The sequence below is a fragment of the Pelophylax lessonae genome (assembly GCF_965119305.1).
Source record: "Pelophylax lessonae genome assembly, chromosome: 10".
Taxonomy (NCBI): domain Eukaryota; kingdom Metazoa; phylum Chordata; class Amphibia; order Anura; family Ranidae; genus Pelophylax; species Pelophylax lessonae.
Window position 1 is genome coordinate 117,015,482 of NC_138777.1, and position 26,715 is coordinate 117,042,196.

The following is a 26,715-nucleotide window of genomic DNA, read 5'->3' on the forward strand; positions in this document are numbered from 1 at the left end:
ACTTTTGGGGGTACCAGTGACATTACTACAGTAATCAATGCTAAAAATATGCACTGTTACTATAATAATTACACTGGCATGGAAGGGGTTAACCCTATGGGTAACCATTCGGTTAAATGTAAGCCTAGGGGAGTGATTCTAACTGTCGGGAGCATGACTTGTTAAACGACCATTGAGACATGTGATCATATATAGAAGGATCACATGAGCTCTGTGATCATTTCAGGGAGAAAAACGGTTGGATGTGTTTACAACAGCCGACCATCCTTCTCTCTCAGCGGGGAGTGATCGCGGGTGTCAGGTGGCAATTGGAGCCGCCTGACCCATGCATCAGCTTCCCCACCGCTGAGTGGGGGTGGGAGCGCGTTAGCAGCGCACGCTTTTGCCCCCTAGCTTCCCGTGTGCGACCGACGTAGGTATATGTCTGTTTGCGCAGGAGAGCCACCCTGCAGCAGTATATAGGCGGCGGGTGTTTGGGAAGTGGTTAAACACTGAACATCATCTAGTATTCAGTGGGTAAAGCTGTCATTCTTTGTAGTGTCACCACATAAATAAATAATCAAAATATTTGGAGTGGCGCTAAATCTGTTTCTATATGAATCAAAAAATGATTCATATAGAAGTGAATAAAAATGTAGTGAAGTAAAAGTGGAAGTAGGGGAAAAAAAATTCTACTCTAGGAAAGTACAGATACCTCCTTTCGGTACTTAAGTACAGTAGTGAAGTAGTTCTACTTAGTTACTATACATCTCAGGGGAGAGAGAGTTACTATACATCTCAGGGGGGAGGGAGAGGGAGAGAGAGAGACAGGGAGAGAGAGGGAGAGGGGGAGAGAGAGAGAGGGGGAGAGAGAGAGGGGGGAGAGAGAGGGAGAGAGGGGGAGAGAGGGGGAGAGAGAGGGAGAGAGGGGGAGAGAGGGGGAGAGAGGGAGAGAGAGAGGGGGAGAGAGAGAGAGGGGGAGAGAGAGGGAGAGAGAGAGAGGGGGAGAGAGAGAGAGGGAGAGAGGGGGAGAGAGAGAGAGAGGGAGAGAGAGAGGGAGAGAGAGGGAGAGAGAGAGGGAGAGAGAGAGGGGGGAAGAGAGAGGGGGAGGGAGAGAGGGAGAGAGAGAGAGGGAGAGAGAGGGGGAGAGAGAGAGGGGGGGAGAGAGAGAGAGGGGGAGAGAGAGAGGGGGAGAGAGAGGGGGGAGAGAGAGAGAGAGAGGGGGAGAGAGAGGGGAGAGAGAGAGAGGGGGAGAGAGAGGGGGGGAGAGAGATGGGGAGAGAGAGAGAGAGAGAGAGGGGGAGAGAGGGGGAGAGAGGGGGAGAGAGAGAGAGAGAGAGAGAGAGAGAGAGAGAGAGAGAGAGAGAATGTTGACTATACAGTGCCTTGCGAAAGTTTTCGGCCCCCTTGAACTTTTTGATCTTTTGCAGCAAAAGGTGGCGCTACAAAGTATTAACTTAAGGGGGCTTAATAATTTTGCACGCCCAATTTTTCAATTTTTTATTTTATCCCATATTTCACCATCTTCTTGCCCTGGTGTCCCCCTATATTATCAAGCAGGAAACGTGTATGCGGGTTGCAATTACTCCTGAGCAAAGGTTAATTGCGACTTTGAGATATCTTGCAACAGGGAGAAGCCTGCAGGATCTAAAGTTCACCACAGTCATCTCCCACCAAGCTCTTGGTATCATCATCCCTGAGACCTGCTCTGCTATCATCAAGGTCTTGCAGAAGGACTATATCAAGGTACGTTTAATTTTTTACATTAAATTACATGTATTAGTCATCTCACCCGAATTATGATGTTTTTGGATGTACATCAATTTACAGAGGCTATTATTTTGTAATTACCCTCTGTCCGCATGCACATAGTAGTAAAGATGTATATTATCTTAACCATTTGTAAAATTAACCACTAACCACCCCAGCATTCTCTCCTATGTGTCCCTAAACACATTGCCTGTTAACAGTATATTGAATCTGTGTCATTTTATGACTTTCCCTGAACCAATTATTCCTTGGCCAATGTTTTAGTACCTAATTTATGATTTATCTTAAACACATCAGTCTATCCTTTCCCACCTATGATTGTGTATGTTTATGTAATGATGTTAAAACCTTCACTGACCACAAGCCCTTATTGATGTATAAATGCATAGTTTTACTTACCCATCCCCCCCACCCACATGCTAAATCTAAAAGTCAGCATATACCAAAGCTCTAGCTCAGAGGTCTTCAAACTATGGCCCTCCAGTTGTTCAGGAACTACAATTCCCATCATGCCTAGTCATGTCTGTGAATGTCAGAGATTTACAATGCCTCATGGGATGTGTAGTTTTGCAACAGCTGGAGGTCCGTAGTTTGAGAATCCCTACTCTAGCTGGTGAGTTACAATATAATATCATTAGGAGGTGTAAAATAAATGTATGTAGATGTTACATCTCCAAATCCAAACGATTGGCTTCCTGTTGTTTATATCTTATTAAAGTTGCATAAGCATTTAACAGACAACTGTGTGTGTAATTAATAATGTGATGTGCTCAAGCACTAAATCTTGTTTTTTTGTTTCCCCCACAGTTTCCTTCAAATGCAGAGCAATGGCTGAAGATTTCTGCTCAATTTCTGTAAAAGTGGAATTTTCCCAATTGTGGGGGTGCTATAGATGGGAAGCATGTCCGCATTGTCCCCCCTCCGAATTCCGGCTCATTTTTTTTATAATTATAAAGGTTTTTTTAGTATTGTCATGCTAGCCATAGTTAATGCTAACTATGAGTTTATCTTTTTGGATATTGGCAAAAATGGCCGCAATTCGGATGGGGGAGTTATTGAGCAGATGGAGTTCGCTCGACGTCTTCATAACGGCACTCTGAACTTGCCATCCAGGGAGCAAACCATTGAGGGCATGAGCTTCGTTTTTATTGCAGATGATGCTTTTGCACTTAGGGAGCATCTTATGAAGCCCTACCCTCAGAGGAACCTCACCCCCGGGCAAAGGATCTACAACTACCGGTTGTCCAGAGCTCGCAGAGTTGTGGAGAATGCCTTCGGGATAATGGCCAACCGGTTCCGGATATTCCTGACGTCCATACACCTTCACTCTACAAAGTAGATCACGTGGTCCTCTGTTGCTGCATTTTACACAACTTTCTACGCAGGAATGCTGACAACTATGTAATGCAGCAATTGGATACTGACCCTGCTATGCCAGGGACAAGTGGAGAGGCACAACCCCGTGAGCAAGTGGAGTCCATGACCTCAATGGAAGTTGGACGTTCCAGATTGGCATCACAAAGAGCACGTCAGATCCGGCAGGAATATCTGGAGTATTTTGTGGGGAGAGGAGCTGTGTCCTGGCAAGAATCACTGCCAGACACGCATTAATGTTCTAATAAATGTCAGAGAAATAATAATTTTCTAAAAATTAAACCAAAATTGCAATGATTCTGTATTGTGTATTCTAATCATTTGGGCACATATCCCAAACATAATTTTTTGGGTTAATCATGTGTTATATATGTGTGACTTTAGAAGGGTTAATACATTCATCAGTGTGTTTCTTTACTGTAGTCTCTCCCCAGCTGATCCAAAGTGATGATGGCCATGTGCTATTTTTTACCCAGTGGTGTAAATACAAGGGCCTTCTGCATCCCATTAAATTTCCACAAACCCGCTCACATTGAGAACTAGGTCACACCCAAGGTTCATCTAATGTCACCTTACATTGGTGGTCATTGTCCAGAAGGTGCCCATACTATATATTTTGTATAATACATTAGGATATTAACAACGTACCTACACCTGTTATGTTGTGTTAATTTATGACATCCTTCTCACTGCCCACCAATGTTAGGATATGTCAGTGTTATGTGAAACTTGCTCATTGTTGATAGGTAATGTAAAGTGAACTAGACCAAAGAACCAGCAATACACTATAGATTACACTGATCTCCCTACACTGATTGCTACTGGCAATATCAGTGCCATATTGAATCCTAGGAGTGCTAGTACCTTGAGTGTTGAGTTACACTTATGCAATGAGGGAAGGCTGCGACTTTGCAGCCTTCCTGCATCGCATAAGGGTGAACTGCCACTTACATTTAGCACCGGATTGTATTCCACAAGTGTCAAGCACTGTGCGATTTAATCCAGATCCAGCAGAAATAAAGGGTCATGTGCGACTTGTGTGCGGGTTCAGTGCGAATGTAGCCATACAAAGTGTATGGCTCAATTCACACTGCACATCTGATCGCATGTAATATTGGAGCGCACTGCTCCTTTATTACATGCGATCGGATGTTCAGGGCAAAATCAGCCATACAGTTTGTATGGCAAAATTCGCACTGCACTCGCACAAAAGTCGCACATGATGCATTTATTCAGCCGCATCAGGATTGGATCACACAGTCGTTCACACTTGTGTGATCCGATCCTGTGCGAAATGTCAGATCGCACTCTGATATGCGATAAAACTGGGGGGGTCTTTAACATTTCATTGACACCCCCAGCTCGCATATGGCAGTGTCAAAACTGCTTTCATTAACATGCAAATATGTGAATAGGACAGTCATCATACATTTTGTGCTTCTTTACACAGCTTTAGACCTGGGCCCCCCTACGAAAGTCAAATAAAGAATCTAACACACATTGTTGAATGTAAAATTTTTTTAGTACAAAACATTCACAGGGTTAGGGTTAGGGTGTTGTAAAGTGCTTTTACAAAACTTGGATACACCCTTAACGGCTGAGTGCAATAAATATGCCATAAAATACAATACGAAATGGGTAAAAACAGGAACATCCCAATAAAAACACATAAAACGTTTAAAAATTTTTAAAAAAAATTTGCCAATCATGTCCACGAAGTCTCGCATTTTATTCTGTAATGCTGTTGCAGTCTCCTTAATTTTTTCAAGCTCTGAGCAGCATTGTAGAGCCTCAGTTGTCAATTTTGCAAGAGTGCAACTATGTAAAACATGATCTGTATAAAAAAAAAAAAAAAAACATAGTAAATGTGAATCACCTACATGAGGTCATAATATAGAAACATTTGGTGTCCATTTTATCTTAAATTACTCTCGAGTTAATACCTACCCTGTTCTTATGCTCTTTTGCCCTAGGGACTTCTTCTTCCTCCTGTCCTCCTCCGATGCTGTTGCCGATGATTCTGCCGGTCTCCGGAGCTTACTATATATTCATTAGGGGTGTGAACGCATGATGACGTCATTGAGAGGTCATGGCCGTAATGTATATATATTAAGCTGCAGAGACCAGAGACGGGCACAATCAACGGCAACAGCATCGGAGGAGGACAGGAGGAAGAAGAAGAGCCTAGGGCAAAAGAGCAGACAACATAAGAGCAGAAGATTGGACAGCAGAAGAGTGGAGAGGAGAAGATCCAAAGAGCAGAGTGGAGAAGACCGGATGAAGATATTTAAGAACATTTAAGAAATGTCTCCTGTCGTTATTCACATACACTTCCTTTTATGGGGTGAATGTGTAGGGGTACTATGTACCCCATACCCATTCACATAGGGAGTGGGGTCCGGGATCTGGGGGCCACCCCTAGTTAAAGGGTGCTTCCAAATTCCTAGTAACCCTCTGGCCGCATGACCCCCCAGAACCACCAGACAGGGTTGTGGGGATGAGGCCCTTGTCCTCATCAACATGGGAGCAAGGTGCTTTTGGGTGTGGGGTGCAGAGCCCCCCTGGCCCAAAGCAACAAGACCCCCCCATGTTGAGGGCATGTGTCCTGGTGTGGTCCAGGGGGGGTTTGGTCCGCTTGCTTGTCCCCTCCCCTTTCCTGGCCTGCCAAGCTGCATGCTTGGATAAGGGTCTTGTATGGATTTTGGGGGTAACCCACGCCGTCTTTTTGGTGTGGGCCTGCCTACCCTCAAACTCCATACCACACACAAAGGGCCTGCTTGGGAACTTGGGGGGGACACCCACGGCGGTTTATCTAATTTTTGAGTGTAGTTCCCCCTCAATAATCTCACAGCGCAAGTGGCCCCGCAAGTCAGATCATCCTGATCCGACTTACAGTGCGACTTCCATTCAAATAAAGAGGCTCCCATAGGGAACTATTGTTTAGAAATGGAGGCTGAAAATAACGCTGATAAAAGCAACATGGCAAAACGCGCGATTACGCTAATTCTAAAAAATACTGAAAACACGTATTTACAGCTGCTTTTTCAGGCGTCCAAACAATCTTTGACACATGTTTTAGCTCATGCCCCGTGTGCAAGGGGCCTAGAAACCAGCAAACGTCAAAAACATATGTTTTATGTAAAATGTGAATCAGGTGCGCAAAACTATTTAATCATGTGTGTAATATATAATCATATAGTCACAAATCTACACAAATGAAGCTAAATTATGACGAATTTCCACTATATGATTATATAATGGACAAATATTTTAAAAGCTTGGCACACCTGATTCACATTATTGAACAAACAGGTTGTTCCTTTGAAGCATTACATCAAATACAGCAAATGACAAATAAACTTTAAAAATCATTATTAAAAAACATACATGGGCACACAACTGGCTCCCCGACACTTGCTCCATGATCCTGAACAGTTGCAGATGTGCTGGCAAGGCTGCTTGTCAAGTTGCCCTGCGATTTCTCTTCTGATGTTTGAACATCCGATCCGGCTGGAGATGACACATCCTCGCATGAGGGAACATCTGCAATGTACATTTTTAAGGAAATACAACAATATAAGGTTAAACAATCATTGCAAATACACATATTTCTATTATCCCACTACCCAAAAATCTGTGCCTACCAACCTTCATGTTGCTGTGGGGGCTGCACACTTGTTGGCTCCACCATTATGCACTCGGGAAGAATGTCTTCATCTACATAATACAAAAAATGTGGCATATAATAAAAGTCACAAGAGGTACATGTGATAGGACATGGTGCCCTGCTTGATAGTTATTTTATTAACATATATTAAGACATGTACATGGTTATCTCAGAAAAATATGGTACATTAATGTTTGACTGTGCATAGGAACCAATTACCTTTTGGAGAATCTGTGCCAGCATCTGGGCCCATGTCCTCTGCTTCTTCCTCCACTGTAGATGGAGCTGCCAAAGTCCCTGCACCTCTCCTCCTCCTTTCCCATTCTTTAGCTTTTAATTTTCTTTTTTCTCCTATTTCAAGGTTAGAATAATAATATGTGACTAATAGGAATGTTTGCAGAGAAAATTTGTGACAAGAAAGAACATTCGTTGCATATACAATACATATATTTTTAACTATGGCTTCCTGTCTTTTAATGTAATATACCAAAAAATCATCAATAGATCGATCTAATCATGACATGACCAATAAAATTAGTAATAGTACTTTTTATATAGACATTATAATCTAGACATGTTAATACAACATACACCAAATTAACCCAAAACCTATTGCATGTTAAAAAAAAAACTTACTTTTTTTTCAGAATACGATGTATGTGCCCAAGCTGGTCTTGCTCACGATGTTTAAGATTAGACCATCTTTTCCGGATCTGGTCTTTGGATCGGTCCACACCGTACTTTCTGTTTAAACAGGCCACCACCTTGTCCAGAATCCGGTCTTTTCTGGCATTGGGCCTCTCATAATGATCCAACCTGCCATCATAGTCCTGCCTTTCAAGTATTCCAACCATCTCCACCATTTCCCCCTTGGTCATGGGTGTAGCTTTGGTTTTTTTGGTGGCCCAACCACTTCGGCCCATACTTGTTGAACTCTCATCTTTGAGACAAACTCATCTTTGAGACATATTTCTTTCTTGGCAAAGATTCTTCCACGGCCTCAGGTGTGTGTGTGTCGCATGCAGCCTGATCTTCGGCATGTACACGCCCCTGCACAAGCCTGCCACTGGAGGGGGAGTAGACGCATGCGCTGTATTTAAAGGACGCCAGATCTTTCGGTCGACGATTTGCTATCGGAGACATCGTTTGTTGGAGCACGATCGATCGGCGAATCACGACTCTTCACCACAAACAAAGGTACGACTATTGATTCAAAAGCGGGTGTTTTTGGCCCTATACAGCTTTTATTGGGAATATCTTTATTATGTCACAAAATACATGTTCTTTTACTATGTTTTGTGTTGTGTTGTGTCTTGCAGGCATATACTGTACTGCATTATGGTGGACAATTTCACCACCCACGAGTTTTTGCAACAGTTCATCGAGGAGTACAGACAACTGCCCTGTTTGTGGCAAACAAAATCCAAAGCCTACAAAAATAGGCACATTAAGCAAGAGGCCTATCAACACCTAGTGGCCTTCTACAAGCCTGTATATCCCCAGGCAGATATAACGTACATCAAAAAAAAAATAAACAGTATTAGGACTGCTTACAGACGTGAGCTTAACAAAATTGACAAAGCCACAATGTCTGGAGCTGCTGCAGAGGATGTCCCTGTACCACGGCTGTGGTACTTTGAAAACCTGCGATTCCTGGCAGACACGGAGGAATCCAGGCCATCCCTTTCAACGCTGCCTTCTACATCGGCAGAGGCCTCAGTTGAGCCCAGCCAGGAGGAAGATATCCTGGAGGAGACTTTGACTCAGGTATGGCATTTCACAATATATTGTCTGCTAAAAATGTAATCATGTAACAAAATTATAAGCAAAACCATAATTGACCCTTTATGTAAACAGGGGCATAGCAAGGGGTTGGCAAGACAGGCAACCTCCAGGGGCGCAGGCCAAGGGGGGGGGGGGGGGCCGCAAAAACATTGGCATTGTTTTAGTGTTTTTTAAAAACTCCACTCAGCCTGCACACCCCAGAACCCCCAGTTTGCATGCGGCTTCATCAAGGTTTAAAACATTGAGAGCAGCTTAATCCAGGTGTAAAACATTGAGAGCAGCTGAGCCAACAGACCAGGAGACTGAGACTGCCTCTCACTGCATCCCCAGCACACCTCCGGTCTTAACAAACACTGCTGTAGCCTCAGCACACCTCCGCTCTTACAAACACTGCTGCATCCCCAGCACACCTCCGGTCTTACAAAGACTGCTGTAGCCTCAGCATTCCTCCGGCTCAACCTCTCTTTTGGAAATCTAACAAATGAACAGCTCCTGCAAATGATACATCCATCCTTGCTTCCATGTCTCTGGTCTCTCACTCCGGGTCAGCATGGCAGGTGGCTTCCTTATTCCTGTTTCCCTGCACCGCTTCACCCTCAATGCCCTACATCAAGCCCTCTGCAAGTTCAGGCCCCTCTCTCTCTGTAACCCCCCCTCCTCTCTCTCTCACACACCCTCTTTCTCTCCCTCTCTCTATCTCTCACCCCTCTCTTTCTTGTTGTTCACACCTGAGACAATGATTGCCCACTAGAGAGCTCTACACTGGGCAAACAAGGGACAAATCAGAAACTTTGAATTCCCTTTTAGATTTTTTTTGGTGGTTACATTTTTACATTAATCTTGGGGGGGGGGGGGGGGTGTTGCCAAATACAGCCAAATAACAAACATTAATTTTTATATACACTATAACATTCTAATCAATTGTTCATTTCATCAACAGGGAAGTATCACTGAGGAGGAGGCAGGTGGCAGCCATGAGGCTGTGGAGCCCTCTGTTTCATTTCAACCTCCTGCCAAACTGAGGCAAAAAACCAAACATGTGGATGAGATCACCACCCAATTTATAAGTGAGGCCACCATAGCCCTCCGAAGAAAGCCTGAAGCCCAGGGCAAGTGGAGTTACTACAGCACCAATACGCTCAAAAAATTATATTGGAGGTGCTGCATAAGGCCAAAAGGGGCTGCCTGAAGGAGCACACACAGGTGTGCGATGAGCACCCGTGCCCTCCACCTCCACAACACCAGCCACCACCTCGCCAACTGCCACATGGCAGTCAGTGGCAATATGGGCAACATGATGCCAACATGCCCTCATGGCAGCATGACTATACTTATAGTCAATTATAATTTTTGTACCCTGTTATTTATTTTACCCCTGTTTCTAATTTAATAAGTTCTACTTGTCCAAATAGACCTTTTTTATGTTTATTTTTATAATACGGAGAGTATTAATGTTTTCTGTTTGGTTTTTCTTATTTTCAAAAATAAATAAGTTTGAATATTAAAAATGGCATATCTTAATTTGTTAACATGTTGAATATTGTGCATAACCAGCAATATATGTTTTATACATTAATTCATAAAAGAATAAAGGGACATATCAATAGTTAGATCTTTGCAGTCAAAATACAAAAATAATGGTGAAGAGTTTAAAATATTTAATTATAAAATTTGATACAACATATAGAATAGACAAAGCATTATCTTCATCATAACAGAACACATGCCTTTTTATTTGTAAAGTATGGCATTATGAGCAGCATCTTCCTTCTTCTCACATTTATCAAGATGAGCATGTGCTCCGCATTTCACATATTTTTTGGACTGCCGTGAGACGAAAGTTCTTTCTGGATAAAATGTTGAGTTTACTTGAGAATATTCTTCCGGGACGTTATTTGGTTCCGATCATGCGTGTTCCGATTTGTAGATGTGTGTCGGCCGAATTCTGTACTGACTGGCGAACAATCGGCCGTTCTGGTGTTGGCCAACAAAAATTTTAATGCCTACACGACAGATTCTGTTCGGCCGAAAGTGCGCTGTCGGCTGTCAGAAGCATCATACTAACAAGCCTACAATCGGCCGATCGGTCGTCGGCCGAATATTTACGGCCGACAATCGGTACGTGTGTACGGGGCTTTAGTGGCATGATTCCAGTGCACAAAATTGTGAGTATCATATATATAAAAACACAGTTCTTAGTGAAGTGCTAAAATGCTGCTTTAAAATCCAGTGATATAGAGTTGCAAAAAGTAAAATATATTACTGCGCAGGTGATAATAACTTAAGTGAAACAAAGCTGCTTGCAATATCACAACAGAACTGATGGTGCAAAAGCATACATTTTAAAAATAGATTGTTTAGATGAATATTCACCTGGTGCACCTCCACCATTATATGAAACAGGATGTGAGCTTACCAGATCTCTAGACTCCACGATATAGGAGTCTAGACTAGTGTTTAAATAATGATCCAGCACTCAAAGCGAATCGCTCAGTGATTAGACCAGAAAGGAAGGTAACATGGCTGGCCAAACAAATTCCTGGTGTTCCTCATATGTGACCAATAAGGAAGAAAAAGGGGGTCCACATAATGTAAAACAGTAAAACACTTTTATTTAAAAAAGCCTAAGACACGCCCTCACGCCGATCCTGGTTCCATGCGCTGTCATATCTTTGGAAATGTGAGTTGCCAATTTTACTTGTACTATTTTTAAAATAAAGAGTTTTACTATGCCATTGGAGTCTCCTTTTTATCTTTGGAGGTATATGGTCTATTTAAGCTGAGCATCTATTGGAGGTTTAGAAACGCTACCTGCACATACCTAAGTGACCGCTACTGGTGTTTGGTGTTTTGCCTGTGCTATGGAAAATCATTTGGAAACACGCCTGTTTTGACCATTCTTAATCGGTGGTCAATATGTTCTGGTAAGCGGACATCTCTATTGGTGCACGTGGTGGTCCCTTCCTCCCCTTGTTTGATCCCACTCTGGTGTTGGACTTCTCGGTTCTCTGCCTCTTGGGCTTCATTATATCATCCTGTTTTGTGGGACTTTAACATTGACCTGTATTGGATTTTTTTCACACAGAATGCTTGATATATGTTGGCGCTGTACTTCTTCTATCTGATAAGTTAGAATATAAGGCCATTATGGCCGTCTTGAGCTAGTCCCCGATCCCAAATTCGTCGAGCACTGCTCTAAGGTATCTTCAATGGATACTATGGAACGCCTTCTCCGCATCCAAGGATAGGAGCAGAGAAGGCGTTAGAGAGGATCCAACCTGTGATAGAAGATTAACAAGTCGCCTCGGACCATCCGGAACCTGTCGGCCCAGTATAATTTTGGGCTAAGTTGGGGTAATACTTTCTGTAGCCTAATTGCCAATAATTTGGCAAATATCTTAATATCTGTATTAAGAATAGAAATAGGTCTATAACTTGGCAGGTCTTTAAGGTCTTTCTTGGGTTTAGGGATTGTTACAATTACAGCCTTAATCATTTCGGGGGGGGAGCACCAGAGGAGGAAGCAAGATCAAAAAACAACCTGTAGGGGGGGCGTGGCTCCGAGCTCTGTGATGGATGTCTAGTCACAGAGCTCTGCCGGACCGCTGGGATACCCGTCGCACTGAGGGCTCCAGACCGCTCATAAACCGGCACAAACTTGACAGTGAGTCTCCTACATTCCCTAACATGCAACAGAGGAAAAAAGGAGGACAAATTCAACCCCCCAAACTACTGACATTTAAGGGCGCACCACCGCACAATAGGCCTCAAAATGGCAGCGGCCCGCACAGGCAGAGTCATGAGGCAACACCTGCACTGGGGGCTAACACCTCTCCCACCTCACATTGTGAGGAAGGCTCCCACTCAGGGACCAACTCCCCATCTGTTAGAAGCCCCGCAAGGTCCCGCCAGCGCTTAGACTCTAGCGCAGGGGACACTTGGGACCCTGACATGGACATTGGCAGCATTTCACCTCAGAAACAACAATCATTGACCCTATTGCTGGATTCCCTACAACAGGCCAGCCGGTCTCAGATATAGTCCTGAAAGACATGTTAATGTCCCTCAGGGACTCAATTCATAATGACCTCATAGCCTCAGTCGCAAGATGTCGCAAAGAGGTATATTAGGAGACAGGGTGGACCAAATAGAACAGGCCATGGGCGAATATTCAACCTCATATAATACATTAGTTGATGCCCATAGCGCCCAATCGGTAGACATCTTATGGATCAAAGATAAATTGGCAGACCTCGAGGACCGTTCCCGTAGGAACAATTTAAAACTCTGAGGAGTCCCTGAGACAGTGTTGCAATCCCTGCTCCCTTAATTTGTCCATGAAATGTTCCTTGCAATTGTTCCTTCCTTATCTGAGCAAGACCTCATTGTGGATAGAGTGCACAGGATTCCCAAACCTTCTTTTCTGCCCGACTACATTTCTAGAGGTATCCTGTTGCGGGTTCATTACTATAAAACAAAAGAAGCAATCATGGAGCAGTTTCGCAAAACAGATCAGAGACCCCCAGCTTATGCATCTATCCAAGTTCTCCCAGATTTATCACGCCACACCCTCTAACGTAGGAGAAATTTGGCCAGTATCACTAAAGCTTTGAGGAATCATCAAATTTCCCATAAATGGAAATATCCTGCAACATTGCTCATAACACATAATGGTACCACTGTCCCTGTTTCTGAAGGTCTTTCCTTCCTACGACAATGGGACATTATACCTGAGTTGCCTTCCTCTCCAAACTTCATTCCCCTCCAACCTAGGTGCACCTCGCAATACTACCGGCAAGTTGTAACCCGAAGACGCCCTCCACATAGGATGAGACATGAAATGGGCCCCCCTTCTACCTCTCAACATCTAACTTAATCCCAGTGGATCTTGGTGGTTTTTTCCACCATACCCCATGTGTCTAAGGATATCACTTAGTATATCCCCGGGTCTGTTTCCGGTTCCTGTTTTTGCCTTTATGCTTTTTTTGCTTGTTTTATTTTTGTTTATCTTTTTAACACAGGATACTTTACACGGAGCATCTGAGATACCTTATGGTCAACGTTTATCTACTATGTTACCGACTCTGAAGCCCAGTCATGATCTTATCAGATTGCTGCATTGGAGAAGTCCTTCATCGCAAACCTTTATTCCAAGTAAGTTCGCAATGTCTTTTGCACAAACCTTCACGTCATCTTTCCCATGACGATCACATGTTTATCACTTAACGCCAAAGGACTGAATCATCCCGCTAAACGCCGCTCCATGTGGCAGGAAGCCCTCACACATAAAGTGGACATTCTATGTGTTCAAGAAACACACTTTGAAGCCTCTAAAACTCCTCTCTTGCCCAAGTAATAAAACAAAAGGAGTCCTGATTGCTGTACAGGATACGGTTAGCTTTCAACTCCATAGTTCCACGATAGATGAAAATGGAAGATTCATCATACTGACATGTGACATCAATTCCAAGTCATATACTATTGTATCCCTCTACGCCCCCCAACGTTCACCAGATCAGATTTCTAAATAAGCTCTTAAAATACAACGTATCAAATATGGCAACATCCTCATTTGCGGGGATTTCAATGCTGTACCTGACCCACTCATGGACACTTCCAAAGGTCCTTCCAAGGGACGCCATGAAATCGTTAGTCTGATCCACAAAGAAGATTTCTTTGATGGCTGGAGATGTCACCATTCCAATGAGAGAGACTACACCTTCTTTTCTCCCAGACACAACTAGTACTCTCGAATTGATCTGTTCCTAACGGAAAAATGGCTGCTTCAGAAGATTTCACAGTCACAGATTTTTGATATCTCTTGGTCCGACCATGCACCCATCCTGATATCCATCTCTGATGGTCCAGAGGGTGGCAACCCCAACCTAGTGTGGCGATGCAATACAAAATTGTTATAAAATCCTGAATGTATCACGAAGTTATCTACTAATCTTACTGAATATTTTAGTTTCAATGCCCCCTCCACTTCTGATGTTTTTAATTTATGGAATGCCCATAAGGCGTATATAAGGTGAATGTTGTTGCAATAGGGGGCCAGACTAAGGAGACGCTATAACTCTCTGCTTGAATCACTCTTAAGCGACATTCATGATCTAGATCAACAAAATAAATTGTCACTGTCTATGGCGCATGCACAAACTCTTCTGCAATTGAGGGAAGAACTTCGTCTCCATCTTATGCAGAAATATGACATGCACCTCAGACGGTTAAAACTCACAACGTATGCTAATGCCAACAGAGCCGGCAAATATTTGGCTAACCGTTTAAAATCTGTTAGAACAAAAAGCAGAATCGCATACCTCATACACCCTTTATCTAAACAAAAAATTCACAATCCCCAAGATATTGCGGACCACTTTGCTGATTATTATAGCGCCCTCTATAATTTAAAAGATGACACCACCATCTCTCATCCTGTTGAATCTCAAATTTCCGATTTTCTGGCTAAACTTAATCTCCCTTCCTTGACTCCGCATCAATTACAAGCATTGAATGACCCTATTTCCAAGCAAGAAATTTGTGGAGTTATAGCGTCTCTCCCACAGGGTAAGTCCACAGGTCCTGACGGACTACCCAATGAGTACTATAAATCTTTTTCCATGCTCCTTGCCCCTCATTTGTCTTTGGTGTTTGCTCGGGCGGGTGCCTCTTCCGCTTTCCCTGAAGAAATGTTACAAGCCAATGTGATAACTATTCCCAAACCAGGGAAGGACCCCACCACACCGGCTAATTTCAGATCTATATCCCTTCTAAACTCAGACGTCAAAATCTTTGCAAAAATTATTGCCCTTAGATTATCAGACATTATCCCTTCTTTGATTAAAAATGACCAACAAGGTTATGTTAAGGGGAGGCAGCCCTCGTATGCGACAAGAAGAATTCTGAATGTAATACATTGTTCAGAAACCTGTCGAGCGCCTTCTCTGTTGTTATCCCTTGACGCAGAGAAGGCGTTAGACAGAGGGGAATGTCAATACATGAACATGGTGTTGTCTCGTTTTGGGTTTTGTGGGGGGATTAAGTCCGCCATCATGGCCTTGTATTCCTGCCCGTCTGCCAGAGTGTACATATCTGGCCTACTTTCTAAATCTTTCCTGATCTCCAATGGCACCCGTCCGGGATGCCCGCTTTCACCTACCATATTTGATCTTATGATTGAGCCACTGGCCGAGCCCATTCAACAACATTCTTTGATATCTGGGTTCCAGGTCGGGATGAGGATCATGTGGTCAGCCTTTTTGCTGACGATGTGATCCTCCTCCTGACCGAACCAGAAAAGTCCCTACCTGCAGTGACCAGTCTGCTAGATTCCTTTAGCCTTATATCTTACTACAAAATCAATTACTCTAAATCTCTCATTCTCGACCTGGGTATAGATCCTCGACTCAAACTAAAGCTTCAGTCTTCCTACCCATTCACGTGGGCGAAAGACGGTATCCTCTATTTAGGAATCACATTGACCCCCAAATTATGTTTAATGGCCCGTGCAAATTATGAACCATTGATAAATAACATTCACTCACAACTGAACAACATGGCACGTTCTGCCATCTCATGGGTAGGTAGAATTGCGACTTACAAAATTTCTATTCTTCCGCAGATTTTATATTTCTTTAGAGTTCTCCCTCTTCCCATTCCAAAAAATAGAATTTTTGTAAGAACTTACCGTAAAATTCTTTTCTCTGAGTCCTCTAACAGTCGCCGTCCACTCATACAATCTGCACGTCTGGGTTTTGGCCTTCTCCACAGGAGTAAGCTAGGCAGAAGATTTTGTTAGAATATTCACAAAAACTTTGTATAGACACACCTACAGGGGGCTGTCCCTCTGGTCCAATACCCCCAGCTAGCCTCATTCCCAATTCAGTTTGGTAGCAATCAGTATAGAGATCCATGAACCCCAAAAGAGGGGCGGGGGCGGCGACTCTCAGAGGACTCAGAGAAAAGAAATTTACAGTAAGTTCTTACAAAAATTCTATTTTCTCTTATGTCCTCTGACAGTCGCCGCCCACTCATACAATCTGCACGTCTAGAACGTCCCAAAGCAGTGTAGATGTGAGGGGTGGGAAAACATAACCGTCAAGAAAGGCAACGCAGCACCCAGGTCAGAGAAAATAACCTTTTCTGAACCAGAAAGGTAAACACTGGGCAACAAGAAAGCTCAACGGGAGCGAAAACCCAGGAAAACTAATAAAAGGGGAAACTCCAACAGAAGGAGACAGGCCAAAACTACCCTGTCTCCCTTAAGACACTGCCGGACTCAAAACTTTGCAGCCAAAAGAGGCATCCGCTGATGCCCAGACATTAAGTTTGTAAAATTTTGTAAAGGTATGCACGGACGACCAGGTCACCGCTTTGCACACCTGAGTCACCGACGCCTGATGGCGGAAGGCCCAAGACGCACTAATCGAACCTGATCCCCAATTGAATAGGCCTGCACAATCGTCTGCCTGATCCATTTTGAAATGGTTGCAGCAGACGCAGCCGTACCCTTCCGAGGTCCCTCAGGAAGGACAAAAAGACAATCCGACTTTCTGAAGGATTCAGTAAACGACAGGTAAACCCTGATCGCCCTTACCACATCCAAGGAATGCAAGGCAAACTCCTTAGGATGCTTAGGCTTCGCACACAGCGAAGGTAGGACAATGTCCTCGTTGAGATGAAAATCCGAAACCACTTTCGGAAGAAAGGACTGATGAGGTCGCAAGACCACTTTATCCCTATGAACAACCAGATAAGGGGAGCAGCAACTCCGACACTCTGCGATAGGGCTGCGGAATACAATCGAAAGATCGATGCATCGCGATTCGAACCTTCGCGATTCTGCACCGATGCGGGAACCCTGAATAATTGATTCCTGGCTCCTCCCCCCTCCCTCCCTCTACAGAAGTGTCATTGCTGGATTAATATGCAGCGGTGGCCTGGCTGCATCCGGCGCTGTTGCCCTCTCATTGGATGGTGTGTAGCCTCAGGAGGCGGGCGCTGCAGCACACCAACGGGCCGACCCCACCACGCTCTCCTCCTTCCTCGGGATTTGTAGCTCTCACCTCCCCCATGGGCGGGTGTAGTCCTGCTCAAAGCCGACACAAACATGGCTGCAGCTATCATCACATCCCTCGGAAGAAACAGTCTGCTTCAGGAAATGAGCTGCGAGGGGAGGAGGAGGAGGGTGCACTGCTAGGAGTGCTCGGAAGATGAGAGACCAGCCCAGCATGCTAAAAGTAAGTGAGGAGTGAGTGAGTGCAGCATAGAAGTGGCCCATCCCCCACCTCTGCTGTACCTCCAGTCCATGTACTACTGTGCCTATCACATTGGGGCTTTTTTCTGTCTAGTTCTTCCTAAGATTTCCCTATAAACTTTCCCACCTGGAAACATCCACTTATCTACAAGTAGTATACTTGTAGATAAAATGCCTTCCTTTTTTTTTTTTTTTCTTTCATTGATGTTGTTGACCTGCATTCTATCAAAGTTGCTACCAAAAGACTCAGCAATGATTTGTTAAAGTGATACTAAAGGGTATTATTATTTTTTTTCTATAAAATAAAAAAGCTATCATACTTACCTGCTAGCCGTCTCTTGTACCATGTCTGCAGTCTCTGCCCCTCTCCTGTTGTGTATCTGTAGTCTGTGACCCTCTCCTGTAGTGCGTCTGCAGTCTCTGACCCTCTCCTGTAGTGTGTCTGTAGTCTCTGACCCTCTCCTGTAGTGCGTCTGCAGTCTCTGACCCTCTCCTGTAGTGTATCTGCAGTCTCTGACCCTCTCCTGTAGTGTATCTGCAGTCTCTGACCCTCTCCTGTAGTGTGTCTGCAGTCTGTGACCCTCTCCTGTAGTGTGTCTGCAGTCTGTGACCCTCTCCTGTAATGTGTTTGCAGTCTGTGACCCTCTCCTGTAGTGTGTTTGCAGTCTGTGACCCTGTCCTGTAGTGTGTCTGCAGTCTCTGCCCCTCTCCTGTAGTGTATCTGTAGTCTGTGACCCTCTCCTGTAGTGCGTCTGCAGTCTCTGACCCTCTCCTGTAGTGTATCTGTAGTCTCTGACCCTCTCCTGTAGTGCGTCTGCAGTCTCTGACCCTCTCCTGTAGTGTATCTGCAGTCTCTGACCCTCTCCTGTAGTGTATCTGCAGTCTCTGACCCTCTCCTGTAGTGTGTCTGCAGTCTGTGACCCTCTCCTGTAGTGTGTCTGCAGTCTGTGACCTTCTCCTGTAGTGTGTTTGCAGTCTGTGACCCTCTCCTGTAGTGTGTTTGCAGTCTGTGACCCTGTCCTGTAGTGTGTCTGCAGTCTGTGACCCTCTCCTGTAGTGTGTCTGCAATCTCTGCCCCTCTCCTGTAGTGTATCTGTAGTCTGTGACCCTCTCCTGTAGTGCGTCTGCAGTCTCTGACCCTCTCCTGTAGTGTATCTGTAGTCTCTGACCCTCTCCTGTAGTGTGTCTGCAGTCTCTGACCCTCTCCTGTAGTGTATCTGCAGTCTGTGACCCTCTCCTGTAGTGTGTCTGCAGTCTCTGACCCTCTCCTGTAGTATGTCTGCAGTCTGTGACCCTCTCCTGTAGTGTGTTTGCAGTCTGTGCCCCTCTCCTGTAGTGTGTTTGCAGTCTGTGACCCTCTCCTGTAGTGTGTCTGTGTAATGTTCTGGTACCTTTAGGTAACCTAATTACTCTTTCATAAGTGTATGCGCCCCACCATTCTCTTTTGGTAAGGTGCGCATACACCTTTAAGACTGATGCTGTCATCACTGAGCGCCGGACTGGATGGCTATTTAGATCGCCGGCTCTCACTCACATGTGTTCGTTCAAACTGCTTTGTGCCTTGATGCTAACCTGTCTTGAAGCTCTCATGCTTGCAAGCATACCTCGCTGTCGGAACCACGCTGCGCTGATCCCTGTATCCCGCTACCGGATCATCCGCTCTTGCCGAACCTCTCCTCTGCTACATTGCTATTAGTGATAAGTACCCCACAGGGGAAACCTCTATAACTTTCATACTAAAGCTTACACTATCTAGCTCTGCATACTAAGGACTATTACTACATCTGCATTATCTAAGATTGCTAGCTATTGAGCCTATTACCACCTGTTCTTGCACTGGGTTGATCTCTCTTGTATGTCCACCTGCTACTCTGTCATCTGCTACCATACATGATTGCTAAACCTATCTGCATCCCATCTGCTACTATCTTACTTTCAAGAAACATTTCCTTTCAAGTGTCTGTCATCTACCATCTCTACCCAACCTGTCTCTTCAGCCTATCATCACTGTGTTACTATATACATAAGTCACTCTAGGAAACATCTTATTGAGTGTGTGTATTTACTTGCTGAATTGAGATCATCCACACATGATGAGTCATTGAGAGTTGGGAATGGTGTCTCAGCGTTTCTCTACATGACTACTGAAGTGGAATATTTCTGCAGCTGAAAATCCACATCACACATAAAACGCAGGAGCGTTACAGATTGAACGAACCACAAATGGATTCAGCAGAAATAACCACTCAGATGACACAATTAAAACAGCAAGTACCTGCGTTAATACAAGCACTTGCTGAATTAAAAGAAGACAATCAGGCTCTGTCGCAGCAGGTAATTAGACTGACTCAACTTACCACTGCTCAGTCCCCTGAACCCAAAATAAATCCTCCTTTGGTATTTACAGGCGATCGCAAAAAATTTCGCGAATTTAAAAACGCATGTGAGTTACTTTTCTTGCTAAAACCCCGTACCTACCTTACTGATCACATTAAGGTTTGTACTATTATTTCTACCTAACAGGCGATCCTCGGGCCTGGGCAGACTCTCTTTTTGAGAAAAGCGACCAGCTTCTCAACTCCTATGCCTTGTTCCTAGCAGAACTCACTAGCCTATATGATGATCCCAATAGGCAGAGTACTGCTGATCTTCAATTAAGATCCTTGAAACAAGGTGGGAGACCTGTAGAAGACTTTGTCGCAGAATTCAAGAGATGGACCCTTGATTCAGAATGGAATGATGCATCTCTGAAATCCCAATTTAGGCTTGGCCTATCAGAGGCCGTTAAAAACGAGCTCACCCGAGCGGATCTGCCAAAAACCCTGGATGCATTGATACAACTCAGTATCACCATAGATAGAAGACTACGAGAAAGAAAGGCTGAGAAAATGGGAATGCCATTATCCAGTTCTTCTCGGATTTCGGCCGTTGACCCCGTTCCTATGGAGGTAGGAACCATACGCCCACCTCTATCTACTATGGAAAGAGCCAGAAGACGATCTGGTAATCTCTGCTTGTACTGTGCATCCCCGGATCACAAGATAAACGTCTGTCCCCTAGTCTACAAAAAGAAGGGTGAGTGTTCACATGTCCTCCTAGGGGGATTGACAACTTCAATCACTAACCCTTACCTTTCTGTTTGCTTAACATTACAGTGGGACCAGAACAGGATTACTACTAAGGCCATGATTGACACAGGATCTTGTGGAAATTATATTGACATACGTTTTGCTGCTTTAAATAAAGTTTCTATTATTTCTAAACTTAAACCTGTCTCAGTGAGTCTTATTAACGGTGTTCCTTTATCCTCTGGTCCGATCACTGATCAGACACAGGCACTCCTAGTCACTACTAACGGGTCTCATATGGAGACCACTACCTTCGGTCTAATACCTTCACCCCACTTTCCCATTGTTTTGGGACTTCCCTGGTTGCACACACATCAACCAACCATATATTGGAAGGAACGGACCCTGACCTTCCTCTCTTGCTATTGCGAGGGTACGTGTAACCTCCCGTCTTTCGGGAAGATCCTGTCTGTGGTGACAGATGAGATTGCACCACTATGTTATCAGGATCTCTCTGAGGTTTTTCTTGAGAAAAATGCTCAAGCACTACCTCCCCATCGAGACTATGATTGTAGCATTGATCTACTCCCAAATAGCAAATTGCCATTCGGTCATGTTAATCCTCTTTCACAGGATGAACTTTCCCATCTCAAAGACTATTTGGATGAGAATTTGGAAAAAGGTTTTATTAGACCTTCCACTTCTTCCACAGCAGCAGGACTCTTTTTTGTCAGCAATAAGGACTCAAGTCTCAGGCCTATCATCGACTATAGGCAATTGAATGCTATTACAATAAAAGATCGCTATCCTCTACCGATTATCCCTGAGCTCATTGAGCAGGTGCGTGGAGCTACCTATTTTTCAAAATTGGACCTGAAAGGAGCATACAATCTCATTAGAATCCGTGATGGACACGAGTGGAAGACTGCATTCAGAACCAGATACGGATTGTTCGAATATCTTGTAATGCCATTCGGGCTATGCAACGCCCCTGCAGTTTTTCAAAGATTTATAAACGATATTTTCAGAGACTTACTAGATGTCTGTGTTGTGGTATATCTGGACGATATACTTATATATTCACGATCCCTGTCTGAACACATAAGACATGTAAGACTAGTATTATCGAGATTGCTTGCACACAACCTTTATGTGAAACTGAAAAAATGCTTGTTTCATAAAGAAGAGGTACTGTTTCTAGGCTACATCATATCCAAAACAGGAATCGAGATGGACATGAGTAAGATATCCTGCATTCAGGATTGGCCTACACCAACCACACGCAAGGCGCTACAGCGATTCCTTGGATTTTCGAATTTCTACAGGAAGTTCATTAGAAACTTCTCTGCCATTGTGAGACCCCTCACACAGCTCACTAGCATTAAAAAAACATTCAAATGGTCAGATGAAGCAAATAAAGCTTTTCACCTGTTAAAGACAAGGTTTACTTCTGCTCCCATACTACGCCATCCAGACCCATCCCTCCAATACATTCTGGAAGTAGATGCGTCAAACATGGCAGTAGGAGCAATACTCTCCCAACGACCAACTCACACTTCACCACTTCATCCAGTCGCCTTTTTTTCTAAATCCCTAAGCAGTCCAGAGATAAATTACCCCGTGGGTGAAAAGGAACTGCTTGCTATAAAATTGGCTCTGGAGAATTGGCGACATCTACTCGAAGGCACCCAATTACCAATACTTATATACACGGACCATAAAAATCTCCAATATCTTCAGACTAACAAAACTCTCTCGCACCGACAGGTAGGATGGTCACTATTCTTTCTAAGGTTTAACTTCCTAGTGACCTACACACCTGCAGATAAGAACAAAAAGGCGGATGCACTGTCACGACTAGCTGAAGAAAACTGCTTCGAAATCCCTTCCGTTCCTATAATACCTCACAAACGCATTATTGGAGTTGTCCGTTCCTTGAAGGAAAAGGTTTTGCATGGTATAAGTTTGGATTCACCCCCACCACAACTAAATACTGATGCAGAAGGCTTCCTCTACTACAACGACAAACTTTACATACCACCTACCATACGCACAAAGATCTTGGAATTATCGCATGATGTGCCTATGGCAGGACATATGGGTATGACAAAGACTCTTAATCTGATTACCAGGCAATTCTGGTGGCCTGACATGAAAACATCTATACAAAAATTCGTCTCTTCATGCAATGTCTGTGCCAGGTCCAAAATTGACACTACGAGACCATCCGGTCTACTATGCAGTCTACCAATACCCCAAACTCCATGGGAAGTTGTGTCCTTGGACTTTATAGTGGAATTGCCTCCTTCCAAAGGATTTAATACCATCTTAGTGTCAGTGGACCACCTGACAAAAATGACACATTTCATTGCTATTCGCAGACTACCTTCGTCCAAACAAACGGCAGAACTCCTGATGAAACATGTCTTTAAGTTACATGGTATCCCAAAAACTCTTCTGTCTGACCGTGGATCACAATTTATTTCCAAGTTCTGGCAAGAACTATGTCACATACTACTGATCGAGCGGAAGCTCACTTCTCCTTACCATCCGCAGACCAACGGACAGACTGAAAGAGTCAACCAATGCATCGAGCAATATTTACGTTGTTACACTTCTTACCAACAGGATGATTGGGTGGATCTTCTCCCTCTGGCAGAATTTGCCTACCACAACGCAACTCACAGTACAACCAAGCAGAGTCCGTTCTACTTGAACTATGGGTTTCATCCCTCTATTCTTCCACCACGCATCCTTCCTTCAAATAACCCAGTAGCTTCAGACTATCTTACCCAAATAAAGCACTCTCTGGGTTTGCTTAATACTACCATTGCACACGCTCATAGTCAACAAAAGAAGTACTATGATCTTCGCAGAAGACCTTCTCCTCAGTACGCTATCGGGGACCTCGTTTGGCTCTCAACAAAAAATTTAAGACTGAAAATCCCTAGCAAAAAGCTTGGACCTCTGTTCTTGGGACCTTTCCCAATCAAGAAACTTATTGGAAAAGCTGCAGTACAGCTTACATTGCCAATAGACCTCAAAATACATCCCATTTTCCATGTGTCGCTACTGAAGCCCCATGTTCCTGACCAAGGAATAAGGCCTACTATCCCACCTCCTCCTCCTGTACAAGTTGAAGGTGGAGAAGAATATGAGATAAAAGAGATTCTGGATTCTCGTATCCACAGAGGAAGACTTCAGTACTTGGTTCGATGGAAGAACTATGGGCCCCAAGACGACACCTGGCTAAACACCTCTGACATACATGCCTCTAGACTAATCCGCAATTTTCATGCGAAGTACCCAGACAAACCAGCTCCAGAGGCCTTCAGGAGCCGGCCTTAAGGGGGGGGGTACTGTAATGTTCTGGTACCTTTGGGTACCCTAATTACTCTTTCATAAGTGTATGCGCCCCACCATTCTCTTTTGGTAAGGTGCGCATACACCTTTAAGACTGATGCTGTCATCACTGAGCGCCGGACTGGATGGCTATTTAGATCGCCGGCTCTCACTCACATGTGTTCGTTCAAACTGCTTTGTGCCTTGATGCTAACCTGTCTTGAAGCTCTCATGCTTGCAAGCATACCTCGCTGTCGGAACCACGCTGCGCTGATCCCTGTATCCCGCTACCGGATCATCCGCTCTTGCCGAACCTCTCCTCTGCTACATTGCTATTAGTGATAAGTACCCCACAGGGGAAACCTCTATAACTTTCATACTAAAGCTTACACTATCTAGCTCTGCATACTAAGGACTATTACTACATCTGCATTATCTAAGATTGCTAGCTATTGAGCCTATTACCACCTGTTCTTGCACTGGGTTGATCTCTCTTGTATGTCCACCTGCTACTCTGTCATCTGCTACCATACATGATTGCTAAACCTATCTGCATCCCATCTGCTACTATCTTACTTTCAAGAAACATTTCCTTTCAAGTGTCTGTCATCTACCATCTCTACCCAACCTGTCTCTTCAGCCTATCATCACTGTGTTACTATATACATAAGTCACTCTAGGAAACATCTTATTGAGTGTGTGTATTTACTTGCTGAATTGAGATCATCCACACATGATGAGTCATTGAGAGTTGGGAATGGTGTCTCAGCGTTTCTCTACATGACTACTGAAGTGGAATATTTCTGCAGCTGAAAATCCACATCATACATAAAACGCAGGAGCGTTACAGTCTGCAGTCTCTGACCCTCTCCTGTAGTGTGACATCTCTGACCATCTCCTGTAGTGTGACAAGAGTGTCCTTTAAAAGCAAATGAAAATAAAAATTATTCTTTAATGCTTGATTGTTTTTTTTTTTTTTATAAAGTTTTGAAAACCGTTGGGCAGTGGGCTGGGCATGGGCAGTAATCGTGATGCATCGTGATGCATCGCGGAATCGAATCGTATCGAATCACGACCCTAATAATCGTAATCGCATCGAATCATGAGGTAAGTAAAGATGCACAGCCCTACTCTGCGAGCAGATGTAATCACCACCGGAAAGGCACATTTCCGTGACAACACTGGCAGAGGAATCTCCCGGATGTTCTCAAAGGGAGGACGTTGCAAAACAGACAGAACCAAATTCAGGTCCCAAGGAGGCAAGGGTGCCCTCCTAGGGGGAGCCAGATGACACACCCCTTGAATGAAGGTGTGGATCAAGGAATTGGACGCCAAAGGGCGCTGAAAAAGAATGGCCAGTGCAGACAACTGGCCCTTAATAGTGGTCAGCGCAAGACGCTGCTCCACACCAGTTTGCAGGAAAGGCAACACTCTCGCCACCGAAAAGGAGCACGGATGGAAACCCTGCAACTCGCACTAGGAGAAATAAGCCTTCCAGGTACAATAATAAATCTTACCTGAGGAGGCCTTCCTGGCCTTGAGCAAGGTAGGAATGACTGCCGACCTCTGTCTCTCAAGACCTGGCTTTCAACAGCCATGCCGTCAAAGCCAGCGACTGTAAAGCAGGATGGAAGATCGGCCCTCGAGACAGAAGATCGTCTCTTAGCGGGAGCCGCCAGGAAGGCTCGACTACCAGTTGCATGATGTCCGATTACCAAGACCGACGCGGCCAGTCTGGGGCCACCAGAATCACCAACCTCGGTTCCGAGACCAACCTGTGGAGGAATCTGGGCAACAACTGAATCGGGGGAAAGGCATAAATCAGCCGATACCGATTCCAAGGCTCCACCAACGCATCAGAGACGTCCGCCAGAGGGTTGCGCGTTCGTGTCACAAACCTTCCCACCTTGTTGTTGAGACAAGACATGAGCAGATCCACATCCGGGGATCCCCACCGCCCATAAAGCATCTGAAAAACCTCCGGGTGGAGGGACCATTCCCCTTAGTCCAGGGTCTGGCGACTCAGATAGTCCACCTGCCAGTTCTCCACACCTGGAATGTGAACTGCCAAAATCGCCGGGACCTGCGTCTCAGCCCAGGACAGAATCTCGGCCACTTCCTTGGCTGCCCGGGCACTCCTGGTGCCCCCTTGGTGATTGATGTAAGCCACCGCAGTTGCATTGTCCGTCTGCACACGCACTGGGAAGCCCCGAAGACAATCCGACCAACGGAGCAAACAGAGCCTGATTGCCCGCAGTTCCAAGACATTTATCGGCAGGGAGGATTCCCCCTCCGACCAAGTGCCCTGGGCAGACAACTTGCCCAGAACTCCACCCCAGCCCGACAGGCTAGCGTCCGTGGTGACCACAGTCCATAGTAACGGACGAAAGGACTTGCCTTCCTTCAGAGTCGGAGACTGGAGCCACCACAGGAGATCCGATCTGACTTGGGGGCTCAAAGCAATCCTCCTTTCC